Source organism: Ictalurus punctatus, chromosome 14 (assembly GCF_001660625.3).
Source record: "Ictalurus punctatus breed USDA103 chromosome 14, Coco_2.0, whole genome shotgun sequence".
NCBI lineage: Eukaryota > Metazoa > Chordata > Actinopteri > Siluriformes > Ictaluridae > Ictalurus > Ictalurus punctatus.
Window position 1 is genome coordinate 29,098,014 of NC_030429.2, and position 16,869 is coordinate 29,114,882.

Here is a 16,869-nt window from a genome sequence, read left to right on the forward strand (position 1 = left end):
GTTGGTGTATGTTTTTTGGTGGGTGTATGTTCTTTAGTTGGTGTATGTTTTGAGGTTGCTGTAGATGTAGTACTTTTTGGTTTAGTAGTAGTTCTAGGAGTAGAAGTTGTTTCTGAAGTTGGAATACTTGATGTTTCATGTGTTTCACCGACACAGATGGAGTTTTGATTTGACATCATTCTTGGAGATGGCCTGTAAGTTTCAAGGTTATTGCCAGGTTTTCCCAATTCCGTCGAAGAATCATTCGTGTGACTCTCTCTTTTGGTCAGATGTTTAGCTTGATTTTGGGCACAGAACACCTTTCCCATGTACAGTTTATCCAATGTATCAATATACTGAAGCAAAAGCACAGACTGATGCTGCAGAGAAGACAAAATGAAAATGTACATTAATCACAGCATGATGACACATTAATCTAGGATTTTAAATATAATCACCTGACCCAAATCTGTCCAAACACTGAAACAGAACTGGCATCATTCCTTAAAACTGTAAACTATTTGAACTGCTCCAAACTGGAAAAGTTGTGTTAAAATGTAAAATAACATCCTACTCATCCTATAGGAAACAAAAGATGCTTAAAAAACTCAATTAAAACAGAAAATCAAGGAACTAGAGAATGTACAGATAACTCCACAGAAAATACTGAAAATGGGTTAAGAAATTTCAATACATTAAATTCCAGTGCAGTAAGCTTATTAAGAAAAATCCATTTCTCTTACAAAGACCTATACGTGAAAACTCTGAAAAGAGTAATAAAGCTGGAAAGTTTCTAGGTAACCACATTAAATTAAATTGTCACCACTGTTTAATAGATCAGTAGCTGAAATGAAAGAAAATATGATACTACCCGTATAAATAGCATCACTAGTAATTCAGTTAAATTTGATTTGTATAGCAATTAATGTTGGATATTGTCACAAAGCAGCTTTACAGAAATATATAAGTTCCGGATGTAAGTTTTACATTTATAAATTTATCTCTAATGATCAAATTCATTCATTCATTCATACATTCATTCAAACCAGGAAAAAACTCCCTGAGACAATACGAGGATGAAACCATGAGCGGAACCAGACTCAAATTTACAATATTTTGAGTATTAACAAATCATCAATATTACACTACATCTAAAATATAATTGGTGATAGTTAGAGAGGTGTTTATTATTACTTATCAATACAGACACAAACATTTTAAAGCAACTCTAAACACTAGCTACTAGAATGGAAACGATTATTTCATCACTAATCCACCCTGATCAAACAGACATAATTAGAGGCAGATAATCATTTTCCAACATGTCCAAACTACTTAACCTAATACATTTTACAAGACATACAATTTAGAATCTATTAGAATTCTTAATCATGACATTTAATAAATTGTTAATCATTTATTCAATGGATTAAGATTATCTACACTTAGATCCATATACTACATAACTAACAAAATAATCTCAGACAAAATAAGTTCAGAATGCTTAGAAGTACCAGACAGGGATGTCCACTGTCCCTGCCCCTATTTCCATTATTACTGGACCATGAACTACAGCTACAGTAAATATAAAAGTCTACACACCCATGTTAAAATGTTTTTTTTTTTTATGTATTGTGAAACTAAGATAAGAGGTTGTCAGAACTTTTTCCACTTTTAAGATGAAATTACAACATATAAAGTTTAAGTGAAAAAAATTCAGAAACTTTTAGTAAAAAATAAAAAGCTTACAATATCCTGGCTGCATAAGTGTGCACACCCATAAACTAATATTTTATTAAAGCAGCTTTTGATGTTTTTACACCACGCAGTCTTTTTGTGTAAGAGTCTATCAGCATGGCACATCTTAACTTTTTCCCACTCTTTCTTACAGAAACATTTCAGATCCATCAGATTGTGAGGGTATCTCCTGTGTACAGCGTGCTTCAGGTCACAGATATTTAGTTGGATTCAGATCTGGGCTCTGGCTAGGTCATTCAAAAACTTCTTTTGGTTAAGCTGTTCCTTTGTTGATTTGGATGTATGCTTTGGGTCATTGATGTGCTGAAAAGTGAAATTCATACTAATCTTCAGCTTACTAGCAGGCACCTGACGGTTTTGCACTATAGTCGACCCATAGCCCAGACACGCGAAGAATATGAGAGATTGTTGTCACATGCACAGTGTAATCAGTACTTGTCACGTATTCCTGTAGTGTCTATTAATGTTGCCATAGGTCTTTTGGCAGCCTCCCTGGCAAGTTTTTGTCTTGTCCTTTTGGAGTCAAATTTTGGAGGGATGTCCTGTTCTTGGTGATGTCACTGTGGTGCTCCATTTTCTCTATTTGTTGATGATGGCCTTCATGGTGTTGCTAATCTAATGTTTTGGAAATTCTTTTATACCTCTCTCCTGACCTTACAACAGGTGAGACCCTGTATATGCTCTCTAAGCTCTTCAAAGACCATCGCTTCAGCACTTGGGTGAAACCAAGAAGGTTTGAAGAAAATCCTACAGAAACAGCTGGTCTTTATTTGGAGTTAATCAGAATAAGTTCATTGATGACAGCTGTATGATAATTACTTTTGAATATGAGATTGAATGTGATTGGCCCATTCTGAACACTGCCACACCCCAATTATAAAAGGGTGTGCATACTTATGCAACCAGGTTATTGTAACTTTAATTTTTCTCTAAAACATTAAATTAGTTTCTGATTATTTGTAACATATTTTTTATACACTGTAATTTTTATACGCTGCAGGGGTGTGTAGAATTTTTATATCCACTGTACATGACAAAAATAAATATAAATATAAATATCTCTAACTCTATCCAGACACCAAACTTGCAACATAAAATCAGTGTCTATGGAGTTGATAAAACACTCATCATAATCCTGTATCCTCAATACAAGAAACTATCGAGACAATTGGAAAAAAATCTCCAAGATCTCCTATTACTTGACCATATTAGCCATCCAACCATGCAACATGAAATTATTGAATATTACAAAACTCTATCCATGCCTATAAACACTGACCACATGGCATATTTAGATATTAAAATTGTTACCAGGTGTTTGATTTAACCCTAACCCTAACCCTTATTTTTATGGCCCATCCTCTAACTGTTTTATATTGCTAAACTACTGTAACTCTCAAAATTCTACTGGAAAAACAAACTACCCAGAAACAAATTAAGCAGCCAACAATAATCAAGAACCCTACATTCAACAATATTTGTTTGTTAACCAGCTACAGTGGTCTCCATGCATTTGGAGTAATGACACATTTGACTTTTGAAATAGTGAGGCTCTTGCTCTTCCTGCAACATTGTTTACTTTCATCAGTGAGACTGCAACTTGCCACAATGAGTGTTTGCCATAAGGTATTTAACTTGAAACACTTTCAAAAACAAATGAAGAAATATTTAGAGTACTGCTGTGCACAATGTCTTTAAAAATTAACAGCTTTGCAGTCCAGAGTATTCTCAACAGGTTACTAAACATTCATTGTGAGCATTTCACCTCATGCAAAGGTCTGGAGCAGGCATTTCAGACCAGATCAACTAGTGGAACCCAAAACTACCAGGGGTTACCTGGCAAAAAGTCAGTGCCATTAGAGTTAAATGACAACAATATTTAAATACCATGGCAAATATCAGGCTAGGTCATGTAGCTAATATTAACACAACCTAACTAGTTTTTTCAGGATTATTATGGTTGTAGAGTAAAGGATATGAGGATGCAAATTGAGACTCTTACCATTCATGTCTACCCGTGAAATATGCAAATTCCTTAGTAGGAGTTAACTTGAAACATATATTTGATATGACAGGAGGACATAAGGACATTTCTAATTTCATATGTGTAGAGTTTTTGTTGATTGCTAAACACTTAGGAAAAAAGATGGTTGGAACGAGCACAATAAAGTTTCTCAAATGAATTCAGAATCAGTGTTCTAAACTAAAATCTTTTTTGTGGACAGTACTTGAACTGAAAGATTAAAAAAGAGCTTGTCTCTGTTATTCCACTAGGACTGGGTTGTCAGGTGGCAGATGCGGACTCAGCAAAGTATTTCAGTGAACTGAACATTTACTTAACAAAGCACACTAACTGAGCCAATGGACATATAAAGAAACTGGCTGTGGTTTAGTAACGCTATACTTAAAGTTTAAGTCGGAGGATGGGTAAACTTATAGCTATAACTATTCTGTCATTTGTAAGTTGCTTTGGATAAAAGAGTCTGCTAAATGAATAGATGTAAATGTAACTGTAACTATATGACTATAATTATAGCTAGACTACACTGCTGTATGTACACTAGGTCATATTTATAAGGGCCACAAACTTTCAAGCACCACTGTACATGGCTAATAAAAAGCTCAAAGAGCAATAACTACACTGTAGGTATAACTGTAACTACTACAGCTACAACTATAAATATGAATATAACTATAAATATGAGTATAGCAATAGCTGTGACTGTGACTGTTCTATCCACACATGGCCACATGGTTCTCATGGTGCTTATTCAGTAGTAAGAATTACAGAGAGGGTTAAAGCAATGCAAATATGTGCATACATGTTGCAGTATTAGACCATAAACACATCATAATGAAACTGAAGCCGAATCCCGGACATTTCCTCATATTTATAAATACTGTCCGGATGCTTTTTTAAGATCTGAAAAAGAGGTGGTATGGTCCCCCTAACAAAAGCATTTCAGAGAACAATTTCTGTTAATTTCTAGCTAATTAACTTTGAACAAAATTTATTAGAGCATGAACCAGGAGGTTATTCATGTGAGTCACAGCTGGTGAGAGAGAACCAGAACTATAATCAAGCAGCTGCTATATTGTGTTCTGTCAAAATATTAATTTTTTTGTTTTTTAAATCTTTAGAAAAATTTTGAAAAATCTCTCTCTTTTTTTTTCTTTTCTTTTTTTTTTTTTTTTTTTTTTACAAAATTCTGATTAAGTAATGCTGTTCTATTCCGTTACTCCCCAAACCTGGTAATAGCTATACATATTACTATAACTACAACCATTACTATAACTGTAGGTATAATTATTACTGTAGCTATAAATATGAATGTAACTGTCAGTAATAGTTATAACTGTAGAGGTCACTATAATAATAGTTATAACTATTACTCTAACTATAGTGATAGCTATAACTATAATTAGAATGATAGCTATAGCTATAGCCTTTACCATAAATATAGCTATAAATACACCTATAAGAAAAACTATAGCTATATGTATATACACTCTGGGTTACTGTTCAAATCCCCAGCACCACCAAGCTGCCACTGTTGGGCCCTTGAGCAAGGCCCTTAACCCTTAATGAATGTACCATGGCAGACCGTGCGCTCTGACCCAAACTTCCTAACAAGATGGAATATGTCACATATCACTTTGCTGTAATGTACATGTGACAAATAAAGGCTTCTTCTTTTTCTAACATTCAGTACGTTTACATGGACAACAATAATCTGATAATAACCCGATTAAGACGATACTCCGATTAAGAAACTAGCATGTAAACAGCGATTATTGACGACCTTAATCCGGCTAAATTTATACTTGAATTAAACACAAATCGAATTAAGGCTATTCCTGTTATTCTGGATATTCCTACAAAAATAGTATAGCCATAAATAAAACTATGTAACTATCTATAGTGACAGATATACATTCCAGTGGTGGAATGAACTTCCAACCTCAATTCGGACCGCAGAATCTATCACCATCTTCAAGAAACAGCTAAAGACCCACCTCTTTCATGAACACCTAACCAACCCATAAAATAAACAAACAAACAAACAAATAAATAAATAAGCCTTACTCTGGCACTTTCCCCTCTACTCTGCGCACTTTGCTTCTTCTGGAACTCAATTAATAGATCTTGTATGGTAGCACTACTTGCATTGTTCTCTGCTTGATATATCGTTTTGCTCGTGTTTTCTCATTTGTAAGTCGCTTTGGATAATAGCGTATGCTAAATGGGTAAATGTAAATGTAAATATTTCCATAACGGCAACTATATAACTATAAATGTAACTATAGCTATAACTATTTATAGTTATAGCTATAACTATTTATAGTTATAGCTATAACATTTGTATCCATAACTATAACTATACCTAACTATTGTTATCACTATAAATAAAACTATAACTATGGCATTAGCTGTAAACTATAGCTATAACTGCAGCTATGTGACTTTTTTCTGCTTCTACTTGTCACCCAATATTTCTGCTGCACAAAGGTATTAATACATGGATATAGCTATAGCGATATGTATTTCCCTAACTAAAACTATAACTACTGTACAGCTATAACTATAACTGTAGGTATAATTATAGCTATAACTATAACTGAGTATGAGTATACTATTAGCTACAAATTACTGTAATGATAACTAGTACTATAACTTTAACTGTCACTAATGTCTACATATCCGTTTAGCTATTAGGGCCAGTGGTAGCAAAGTAGTTAGGACATTGCGCTACTGATCAAAAGGTTGTGAGCTCAAATCCCAACACTGCCAAGCCACCACTGTTGGGCTCTTGAGCAAGGCCCTTAACCTTCAACTGCTCAGACTTATAAATGAAATTTAAAAATGTAGGTCAATCTGGATAAAGGTATCTGCCAAATGCCATAAATGTAGCAGTCACTATAACTACAGTATAACTGTAGCTTTAACCATAACTGTATTTATAACTATACCCATGACTATTACTGTAGCTATAACTGTAGATATAACTATTTCTCAATATAACTATAACTCTAACTGTAGGTATCATGATAAGTTTAACTACATCTATAGCTATACCTATCATTACAAATCAATTTAACTATAGCTATCACTATAAACAACTATATCTATGGCTATAGCTGTAACTATAACTGTAGTTGTAACTATAGCTATAGATATAACTATAACTATATCTATAACTATAGTTATGCATATACATAGAATTATCATTAATGCTATACAGCTGTAACTATAGTTATAACCAGGGGCAGCTTGTATCAGTGGGCTATAGGGGCTCAGCCCCCTGTGTCTTTTTTCAATCAAAATTTACATGATCTAATTTGTGGCTAACAAATGTTTTAAATGGGATTATTTTGGATTTTATTTGAAACTGAATGCAACACTACCAACATGAGTAGCATTCATAATAAAAATACACAGAATGACACCTTAATATGGACTATAATTTATTTTTCCCATTTCAGTTCTGTTCCTGTAATATTTCATCAGCAGTTGTGTTACAGTAACTACACCCTATAGCTATAACTCAACATAACTATACTTATAGCTATAACTATGACTTTAGCCATAAGTACATCCTATTAAGGAAAATATTCACACACCTCACACACACCTATATAAATCCCATACACACACACACACACACACACACACACACACACACACACATGCACAATGGTGTTCTAGGGTGTAGAGTGTTATTGTTTTTAGCAGAGTAAATAATTTTAGCATATTTTAAAAAAGAATAATTTTTACTGGCTAGCAGTACCTCCTTCATGGGGTTCTCCACTTGAATAACAAGGTTCTCTCCATCTTTCCATTGTGTTAAACCATTTTTCTCAGTCATGACCTTCTCTTTCAAAGAAGAAGCATCCAGATCTGGAAAAGTAAAATCCATATGTTTAATATGTGCACAGCAATATATCATGGTACCATCCACACATGGTACCATCCACAGCTCTCTGAATTATAATTCATTATTATGCATTGTTATTTAATAATCTATATTAACTTACCCAAAAATCTCGCCTCTTTTAGCTCCTTAGCAGCTAGCGCTACAATCATGTTGGCACTTTCACACTTAACAGCAGGAACCTGAATTGATCCAGCTGTAGATGATGGACAGGTTTGGGTCTGTATGGTGTCCGCATTCAGATCACCCAGTTTCACTGTGTACTGCTTCTCATGGCCAAGCTGAGGTGAAGAAAGTTCACCATGAACGACATGCACTTAGAATTTCATTTTAGACCAAAGATGAGATGAAAATGAATCTCACCCAGTTTTGCAAGGAGCAGCCTTTGTAGAAGATTCTGACCAGAGAAGTCGACTGCAGCTCAACGTGACTGCACTCCTCCAGCAGCTGACTGATAGAAGTCTTCTTCCATTTATCTATGAAGAGAAATATAACCACGTGAGTCATTCAGAGTGAAGAGCATGGTCAGGAAACTTTACTTTTTCAGTATATACAGTCACAACAATAAACAGTAAGTGATGTTCTTACTGAACTTGTTCATTGATACTGAATGTCTAATAGGTGGTTTATGTGTACAAATATCCTGGAATGTCTAAATGGTTATCAGATATGTGAAGTAAGTAGACATAACTGCATGTTGGGCTTCATTTTCATTACATTATTAATAATATGGTCAGTTCTATCACAGTTCTTCTTAGAGCGCTTTGGCTGGTAGTCCAGAACAGAACTTAAGCTCATTGATAATAATACATGCTAACACTCTCACACAGTAAGTTAGAGCTGCTCGATTAGCCAGGAGTGTGAAGGTGGCCTTACCTATCTGCAGGTACACATCAGTGTGTCGAGTTGGAGAAACTCCAATAATCACACTTTCACGGTCACAGTAAAATAGGATCATTGTGTGATCATTCTGCAGTCCTGTGGAGGAAAACCAGCTCATGTTTCAGTATCTTCTGCACTTCATCTGTGATGATGAAAACTTCCACAAAGACAAGTTAGGAACATATAAAGAGCTCGTCATAATGCCGCTCTGTTAGAAGTGCATAAGAATAAGTTCTGTCTCAGAGAAAACAGTTCTTTAAGGGTTCTCTGGATAGTTAAGAGTTTTTCTGTTGGGTAGAGACAGACAAGTAAATATTCTATGTGAGATCTATTATAGTGTAATATTAAATTTGAGGCTGAATTCACTCGCAACACACACGTCAATCAGTAGACCTCAATATTTTCTCTAAAAAAATCCTCTTGAACAATTCCACGTTCATTTCCTTCATCATTAAATGTAGAAGGCAGATTTTCTCACAGATTTTCTAACTTTAACTCTAATACATGTTTTAACCATTTCCTACTAAAGTGGATTTGAGAACAAAAGCAGTATAAAAGTTCTTACATGCACTAATTAAACACTCGTATCCCATTCCTCTACACACCTTCAGCTTACACACCAAATTCATGTCAATATATTCAATCCTATAAAAAAACAAAAACTCTTTCATACCTTGAGAGTGTTCTCCATTGTAGTCTCTAGTCTTCCTGTACTCAGTTAAGAATGGTGATGCTGAGTTTAAACAGATTAGCATAGCTATTAGAATTAGCCGAGCCATAATGTAAGCCATTTCCAACAGTGATGTGCTGCACTCCTCCTCCTCGATGTGTTTCATTCAATTCTGTTGCTTTTTATATGAAGAGGGAGTGGTGTTTATTCTGCACATCTCAGGACACTGATTGTGTGTTTGTTCTTTTAATCTGTGATGGTCATGGAATAAAGTCTATCAGTAACCAGGAGATTATATTGTACAGGAACGCTGAGGAGAAAATGTTTTTTATTCTGGTTTTAAGTAGGAAAGTAATTTCATGTAAAATAAACAGAAAATACATTCATATGTATTTTAATTTATACTTTTTTATCACCTGTGTGTCATTCTACTAGTTTAAATAGAGTTGGGGATTTACTTAAAAACATGTTGGGAGATAAGGAGACTACTGCTGCCATTAGTGTGGACACCACCACCATTACATCTGTACCACCAGCACTGCAGCATGCTCCAACCGTCTGAAAAATGGAAAAACAGAGATTTTGCAGCTTGGAAATGAAGTCATGCTTGATAATGTTAAATATCCCATGAGGGATGTATTTGTAATTGATGTTGTATATACATAATGATTTCCTCTCTTCTTTCCCCATTATTAATATTATTCTGAACATGGACAGAAGAGAGCTTCTGGCTGTTTGTGTAACTTTTACAGCTCGGCGCTGGAGCCCCAGAATCTTCACAGATAACACTGTTTTTATGTCCTTCAGCTAGGAATTAATATATAAAATAAAATATATAATAATAAATTAAATTAAAAGAAAAACAGGAGTCCCAGCATCCCGTTTTAGTATGACCCTGAAGATAAGTTCCTCTCTGCTTCTCTAAACAACTACATTATGTTATCATCTCCGTGTCTTTAAGCTTCACCATTCACACTGAATTAACCATTTTTATTAATGAATGTATTTAACAAGTATCTTCTCAGAGGAAGATCTCAGGAGAGTTAATATTGATTCTCACTTGTGTTCATTTTGATACCGACATTGGCACGAACGTGTCTCATAAATTCCGTAAGAGAAACAGAATGAGAAAAAGAGATGTGTTCATTTTTCTCAGATTAAAGGAAGTTAAACTAAGAGAACCGAGAGAACACTCAAACATCAGCCTGATTTAAACAGAGTCTCCTAATCACCAGGCAAGAACTACACATCATTGAGATTACTGAGGACTGTACCACTGAAAAACCATAAAGATGGCTTTGGACCTCATTCCATATAAAGAGTTATGCTATGATAGCTTTAGCACTAGATTTACATTTACATTACATTACATTTATTCACTTAGCGGACGCTTTTATCCAAAGCGACTTACAAATGAGAAAAGTACAAGCAAAGCAATATATCAAGCAGAGAACAATACAAGTAGTGCTACTGTACAAGATCCATTAATTGAGTTCCAGAAGACGCAATGTGCGCAGAGTAGAGGTGTAGGTGCAATTTTTAAATTTTTTTAATTTTATTTTTAATGAGTTGGTTAGGTGTTCACAGAAGAGGTGGGTCTTTAGCTGTTTTTTGAAGATGGTGAGAGATTCTGCGGTCTGGATTGAGATTGGAAGTTCATTCCACCACTGAGGAACAGTTAGCGTGAAGGTTCTGGAAAGGGACCTTGCGCCACGCTGAGTGGGAACCACTACACGTTGATCACTAATCGATGCGAGAGGGAACATAGGCCATTACCACTACCATTACCACAAACAGTTCTGCACTCGAGTCTCCATCAGTGAACAGTGGAGACGTTCCACTAACCCTAACCCTAGTATAGGTGGTGTTGGAGGTTGTTAATGTTAGTGCCTGTGATGTTGGAGGTTGTTAATGTTAGTGTCTGTGGTGTTGGAGGTTGTTAATGTTAGTGTCTGTTGTGTTGGAGGAGGTTGTTAATGTTAGTGTCTGTGGTGTTGGAGGAGGTTGTTAATGTTAGTGTGTGTGGTGTTGGAGGTTGTTAATGTTAGTGTCTGTGGTGTTGGAGGTTGTTAATGTTAGTGTCTGTGGAGTTGGAGGTTGTTAATGTTAGTGTGTGTGGTGTTGGAGGTTGTTAATGTTAGTGTCTGTGGTGTTGAAGGAGGTTTTTAATGTTAGTGCCTGTGGTGCTGGAGGTTGTTAATGTTAGTGTGTGTGGTGTTGGAGGTTGTTAATGTTAGTGTCTGTGGTGTTGGAGGAGGTTGTTAATGTTAGTGTCTGTGGTGTTGGAGGTTGTTAATGTTAGTGTCTGTGGTGTTGGAGGTTGTTAATTTTAGTGTGTGTGGTGTTGGAGGTTGTTAATGTTAGTGTCTGTGGTGTTGGAGGTTGTTAATGTTAGTGTGTGTGGTGTTGGAGGTTGTTAATGTTAGTGTCTGTGGTGTTGGAGGAGGTTGTTAATGTTAGTGTCTGTGGTGTTGGAGGTTGTTAATGTTAGTGTCTGTGGTGTTGGAGGAGGTTGTTAATGTTAGTGTCTGTGGTGTTGGAGGTTGTTAATGTTAGTGTGTGTGGTGTTGGAGGTTGTTAATGTTAGTGTGTGTGGTGTTGGAGGTTGTTAATGTTAGTGTCTGTGGTGTTGGAGGTTGTTAATGTTAGTGTGTGTGGTGTTGGAGGTTGTTAATGTTACTGTCTGTGGTGTTGGAGGAGGTTGTTAATGTTAGTGTCTGTGGTGTTGGAGGTTGTTAATGTTAGTGTCTGTGGTGTTGGAGGAGGTTGTTAATGTTAGTGTCTGTGGTGTTGGAGGTTGTTAATGTTAGTGTCTGTGGTGTTGGAGGTTGTTAATGTTAGTGTGTGTGGTGTTGGAGGTTGTTAATGTTAGTGTCTGTGGTGTTGGAGGTTGTTAATGTTAGTGTCTGTGGTGTTGGAGGTTGTTAATGTTAGTGTCTGTGGTGTTGGAGGAGGTTGTTAATGTTAGTGTCTGTGGTGTTGGAGGTTGTTAATGTTAGTGTCTGTGGTGTTGCAGGAGGTTGTTAATGTTAGTGTCTGTGGTGTTGGAGGAGGTTGTTAATGTCAGTGTCTGTGGTGTTGGAGGAGGTTGTTAATGTTAGTGTCTGTGGTGTTGGAGGAGGTTGTTAATGTTAGTGCCTGTGGTCTTGGAGGTTGTTAATGTTAGTGTCTGTGGTGTTGGAAGTTGTTAATGTTAGTGTCTGTGGTGTTGGAGGAGGTTGTTAATGGTAGTGTCTGTGGTGTTGGAGGAGGTTGTTAATGTTAGTGTCTGTGGTGTTGGAGGAGGTTAATGTTAGTGTCTGTGGTGTTGGAGGAGGTTGTTAATGTTAGTGTCTGTGGTGTTGGAGGTTGTTAATGTTAGTGTCTGTGGTGTTGGAGGTTGTTAATGTTAGTGTCTGTGGTGTTGGAGGTTGTTAATGTTAGTGTCTGTGGTGTTGGAGGAGGTTGTTACTGTTAGTGTCTGTGGTGTTGGAGGAGGTTGTTAATGTTAGTGTCTGTGGTGTTGGAGGTTGTTAATGTTAGTGTCTGTGGTGTCGGAGGAGGTTGTTAATGTTAGTGTCGGTGGTGCTGGAGGTTGTTACTGTTAGTGTCTGTGGTGTTGGAGGTTGTTAATGTTAGTGTCTGTGGTGCTGAAGGTTGTTAATGTTAGTGTCTGTGATGTTGGAGGAGGTTGTTAATGTTAGTGTCTGTGGTGCTGGAGGTTGTTAATGTTACTGTCTGTGGTGTTGGAGGTTGTTAATGTTAGTGTCTGTGGTGCTGGAGGTTGTTAATGTTAGTGTCTGTGGTGTTGGACGTTGTTAATGTTAGTGTCTGTGGTGTTGGAGGAGGTTGTTACTGTTAGTGTCTGTGGTGTTGGAGGTTGTTAATGTTAGTGTCTGTGGTGTTGGAGGTTGTTAATGTTAGTGTCTGTGGTGTTGGAGGAGGTTGTTAATGTTAGTGTCTGTGGTGTTGGAGGTTGTTAATGTTAGTGTCTGTGGTGTCGGAGGAGGTTGTTACTGTTAGTGTCTGTGGTGTTGGAATGGTTGAGAAGGTTAAGAGGGCAGTGCTTTCATTAACTGTGGAGGAATCTTTATCTTTATTGGAGATTATTCTGTTCCCCTGTTTATATGTTTCTGTAAAGCTGCTTTGAGACAATGTCCATTGTTAAAGGCGCTATTCAAATAAAACTGAATTGAATTGAATTGAGATCAAGAGTCTTGTAATACTCTGTATATTAAAACCTTAAAGACATAAATTTAATAAAAAGCTTAAACTTAGGCAGATGATATGGGGCAGTGGTGTTGAGAAGTTATGGCTCTGGACTACTGATCAGACGGTTCTGAGTTTGAATCCTGGTCCAGTGTCACGTCCTTCAGCAAGACCTTAACCCTCTTCTGCTCAAATATAAATCACTTTGGATAAAAGTCAGTATAAATATTATGATATTGTTTAGAGACGTGGAGACGAACTTATCTTCAGGGTCATATTAGAAGACTATGCTTGGACTTCTGTTTATCTCTTTATTTAAGTTTTTATTTTATTATCTATGACATCCAGACAGTTAACACCAAAACTACCAGCTGTCTAGATATGTTCCTCACTTTTACTTTTAGAATAGTTGAGTAATTCACAATATTTACTTAATAATATGCTTTTAGATAAATACTTAAGGCTGTAAATTAGACGTGTCCTCTGAACTGAAAGGTATTTCAGAAATAAAATTCATTTCCTACTTTGTGCAATATCACAAAAAAATGTATCTAAAACTCTCCTAATCTGGACTTCTAGTTATGGCCCCTCCTAGTTGCACAGGCTTTGAACTGCTTCGAATCATTTTTACTAAAATACTTGATTCAGAAAAAAAAAATATGTGAGCTAAGTGTTCTTTTTTTTTCTTTTTTCTTTTTTTTAGACAATTTGATGGTGTCTTTTCAAATACAGCAAATTCAGCAAAGAAAAAGGAAAGACATTAAAATAGTCAAAGCTAACTAACTACAACTGATATATGTCATTAAGGACATTCAGGCCATTGAATATAATAGTGGGGGATTTTAATTGTACTTGGATCCGGTCAATAGATCAGTCATTACAGATGCAGAACAACTATTCATCAGTTTGTTAAAGGTTTGTTAGATATATGGAGAGTAATGAAACCTAATGGTCGGGCCTACTCCTGTTATTCTAGTACATGCATGTCATGTCATCAACGTGGAGATGGATGCAAGTGCAGTTAAAGCTTTTAATATAGAGAGGCAGGCAGACAAATCCAAATCGTAGGTCAAAAGATCTAATAATAAAAGGGAGACTACACCAGAGCCTACGAGCACCTACTGAGAAAACCTTTGGCTTTAAAACGTGAACCTGGGACTGAAAGGAGGAGTCGACTGGATGATCAAAGAGATCTTGAGGCAGTATTATGGGTAAGGAGATCACATAATTACTGGGGTGCAAATCCATGTAAAGCTTGACTGGCAGCCAGTATACAGAGGCAAGGACAGGAATTCTCGTGTTTTCTGGTGCCAGTCATAATCTACCCGCCGCATTTTAAACCATTTGCAAGGGATTGAGAGTGGTTTTAGGCAATCCAAAATAGAGGGAATAACAGTAGCTCAACCTTGATGTTATAAAAGCTTGAATAACTGTTTCCAGGTCCTTTGTATAGAGCATTTTCTTGATTTTAGCAATAGATCTCTGCTGAAAAAACAGTGATCTGCTTATCAAAACACAATGTTGGATCTAGAAAGACACCTAGGTCTTTAATGCAATCATGTACATTGGTAGACAGAGGCTCTAACTGTTTGACAATGATTATTGCAGTTTTATCACTATTTAGCTGTAAAAAAATTCATGTCCATCCAGCATTTAATGTTATGAAGACATTCAAACAGATTTGACAGAAAACAACTGTTATTTGAATTGACAGGAAAATAAAGCTGTGTCAGTCTCATATCACAGCAAACCAGTGACTACATTTCCCATCCCACACTGCGGCCTACAAACATGGCCAAAATTCGCCTTCATTCTAATCATGCACACCTGCATCCAATTCACAGTACAATCAGTACCACAGTTTAAAAGGACCTTCCATGCATTCACTCTTTGTGAAGTATACGTACAGTTGACTTCTGTATCTGTTGTTACCAAGCCTTAGATCTTGTCTGTTTATTCTGGTGTTTTGACTTTGCTTAAGTTTATGACTTTGTCTCTTTGCCCTGCCCTGTTTGTGCTGTTTGCCTGATCGCCTGACCTCTACCTGTTCATGATTATTGTCTTTTGCTTGATCCTTTGGACTTGTTGTTGTTTAATTAAACTTCCATACCTGCACTTGCTTCTGACCTGCCTATACAGTACATGACAGAATAATTTGCCGATAACATGGAAGCAGCAGGAAAGTGAAGGAGACATCATGCCAAGAACACCCTACCGAGACTCAACTCTATCAATCTTCCTCAATGGGTTGCCACGGATCCCTTAGAGCCTTATGGTGATTTTTTTTGGCTACCCTGCATATTTTCTGTTTGACTGCCAATTACATTTTTTGAGCCTGGCGCACCCCAAGCCTGACCAGAGGCAGTGGCTAGTTTTCATACTCTCCCGGTGGAGTGGAGTGTCTGGGCCATACAGAATCCAAGGGTCTTCACAATGTAACTCAGTTTGTGTGACTATTGATAAAGGAGCTTGGTAGTCCAGAGTACACCCCCAACCTGGATGAGTTTTTTTGAGTTCATTTGTCTCATGAATGAACCTGCGAGGCCATTCACCACCTACTACAAGATGACTTCCTCCCCAGAGCTCCAGTTGGAGATCAACATGACAACCTCCTCTCCAGAGCCCCAACCTGAGACCCACAAGGTGGTCTCACCTTCTGAGCTACAGCCGGAGGTCAAAGTGGCAACCTCATCTCCAGAGCTCCAGCTTGAGACCCACGAGATGGTCTCACCTGCAGAGCTCCAGCTGGAGGTCAAAATGGTGACATTCTCCCCAGAGCTCCAGCACAAGACCCAAGAGGTTGTCTCATCTCCAGAGTTCCAGCATGAGACCTATGAGGTGGTATCACTGGCTGAACACTCGTCTAAGGTCAGTGGGGTGACCTCAGCTCCTGAGACCCAGTTGGAGGTCAACATGATGTCCTCTCCGAGGTCGAAGAGACGGCCTCCCAAGCCGCGTTCCTCTCCGAGGTCGAAGAGACGGACCCCCAAGCCGCGTTCCTCTCCGAGGTCGAAGAGACGGACCCCCAAGCCGCGTTCCTCTCCGAGGTCGAAGAGACGGCCTCCCAAGCCGCGTTCCTCTCCAAGGTCGACAAGATTCGCGTTCCGTTATTGTCTTCTTCCTGATCCTTTGGACGTATTGGTGTTTCATTAAACTGCCATACCTGTACTTGCTTCTGTCCTTCCCATACAGTACGTGACAGTCAGCGTAACAGTGATATGACAAGTTGTGTTTCTGAATGATGCGATCAAGGGGAAGCATATATAGAGCAAACAAAAGAGGTCCCAAAATGGAACCCTGAGGAGCACCATAAGAGATCTGTGCATGAGATGAAGAACAATTTCCTACATGAACAGAAAAAGTTCTCCCCTTAAAGTAAGAGGCAAAGCACTTCAACACAGGTCCCTGAAACCCAGCCACATGATTAAGTCTCTTTAACAGTATGTCATGAGCTACTGT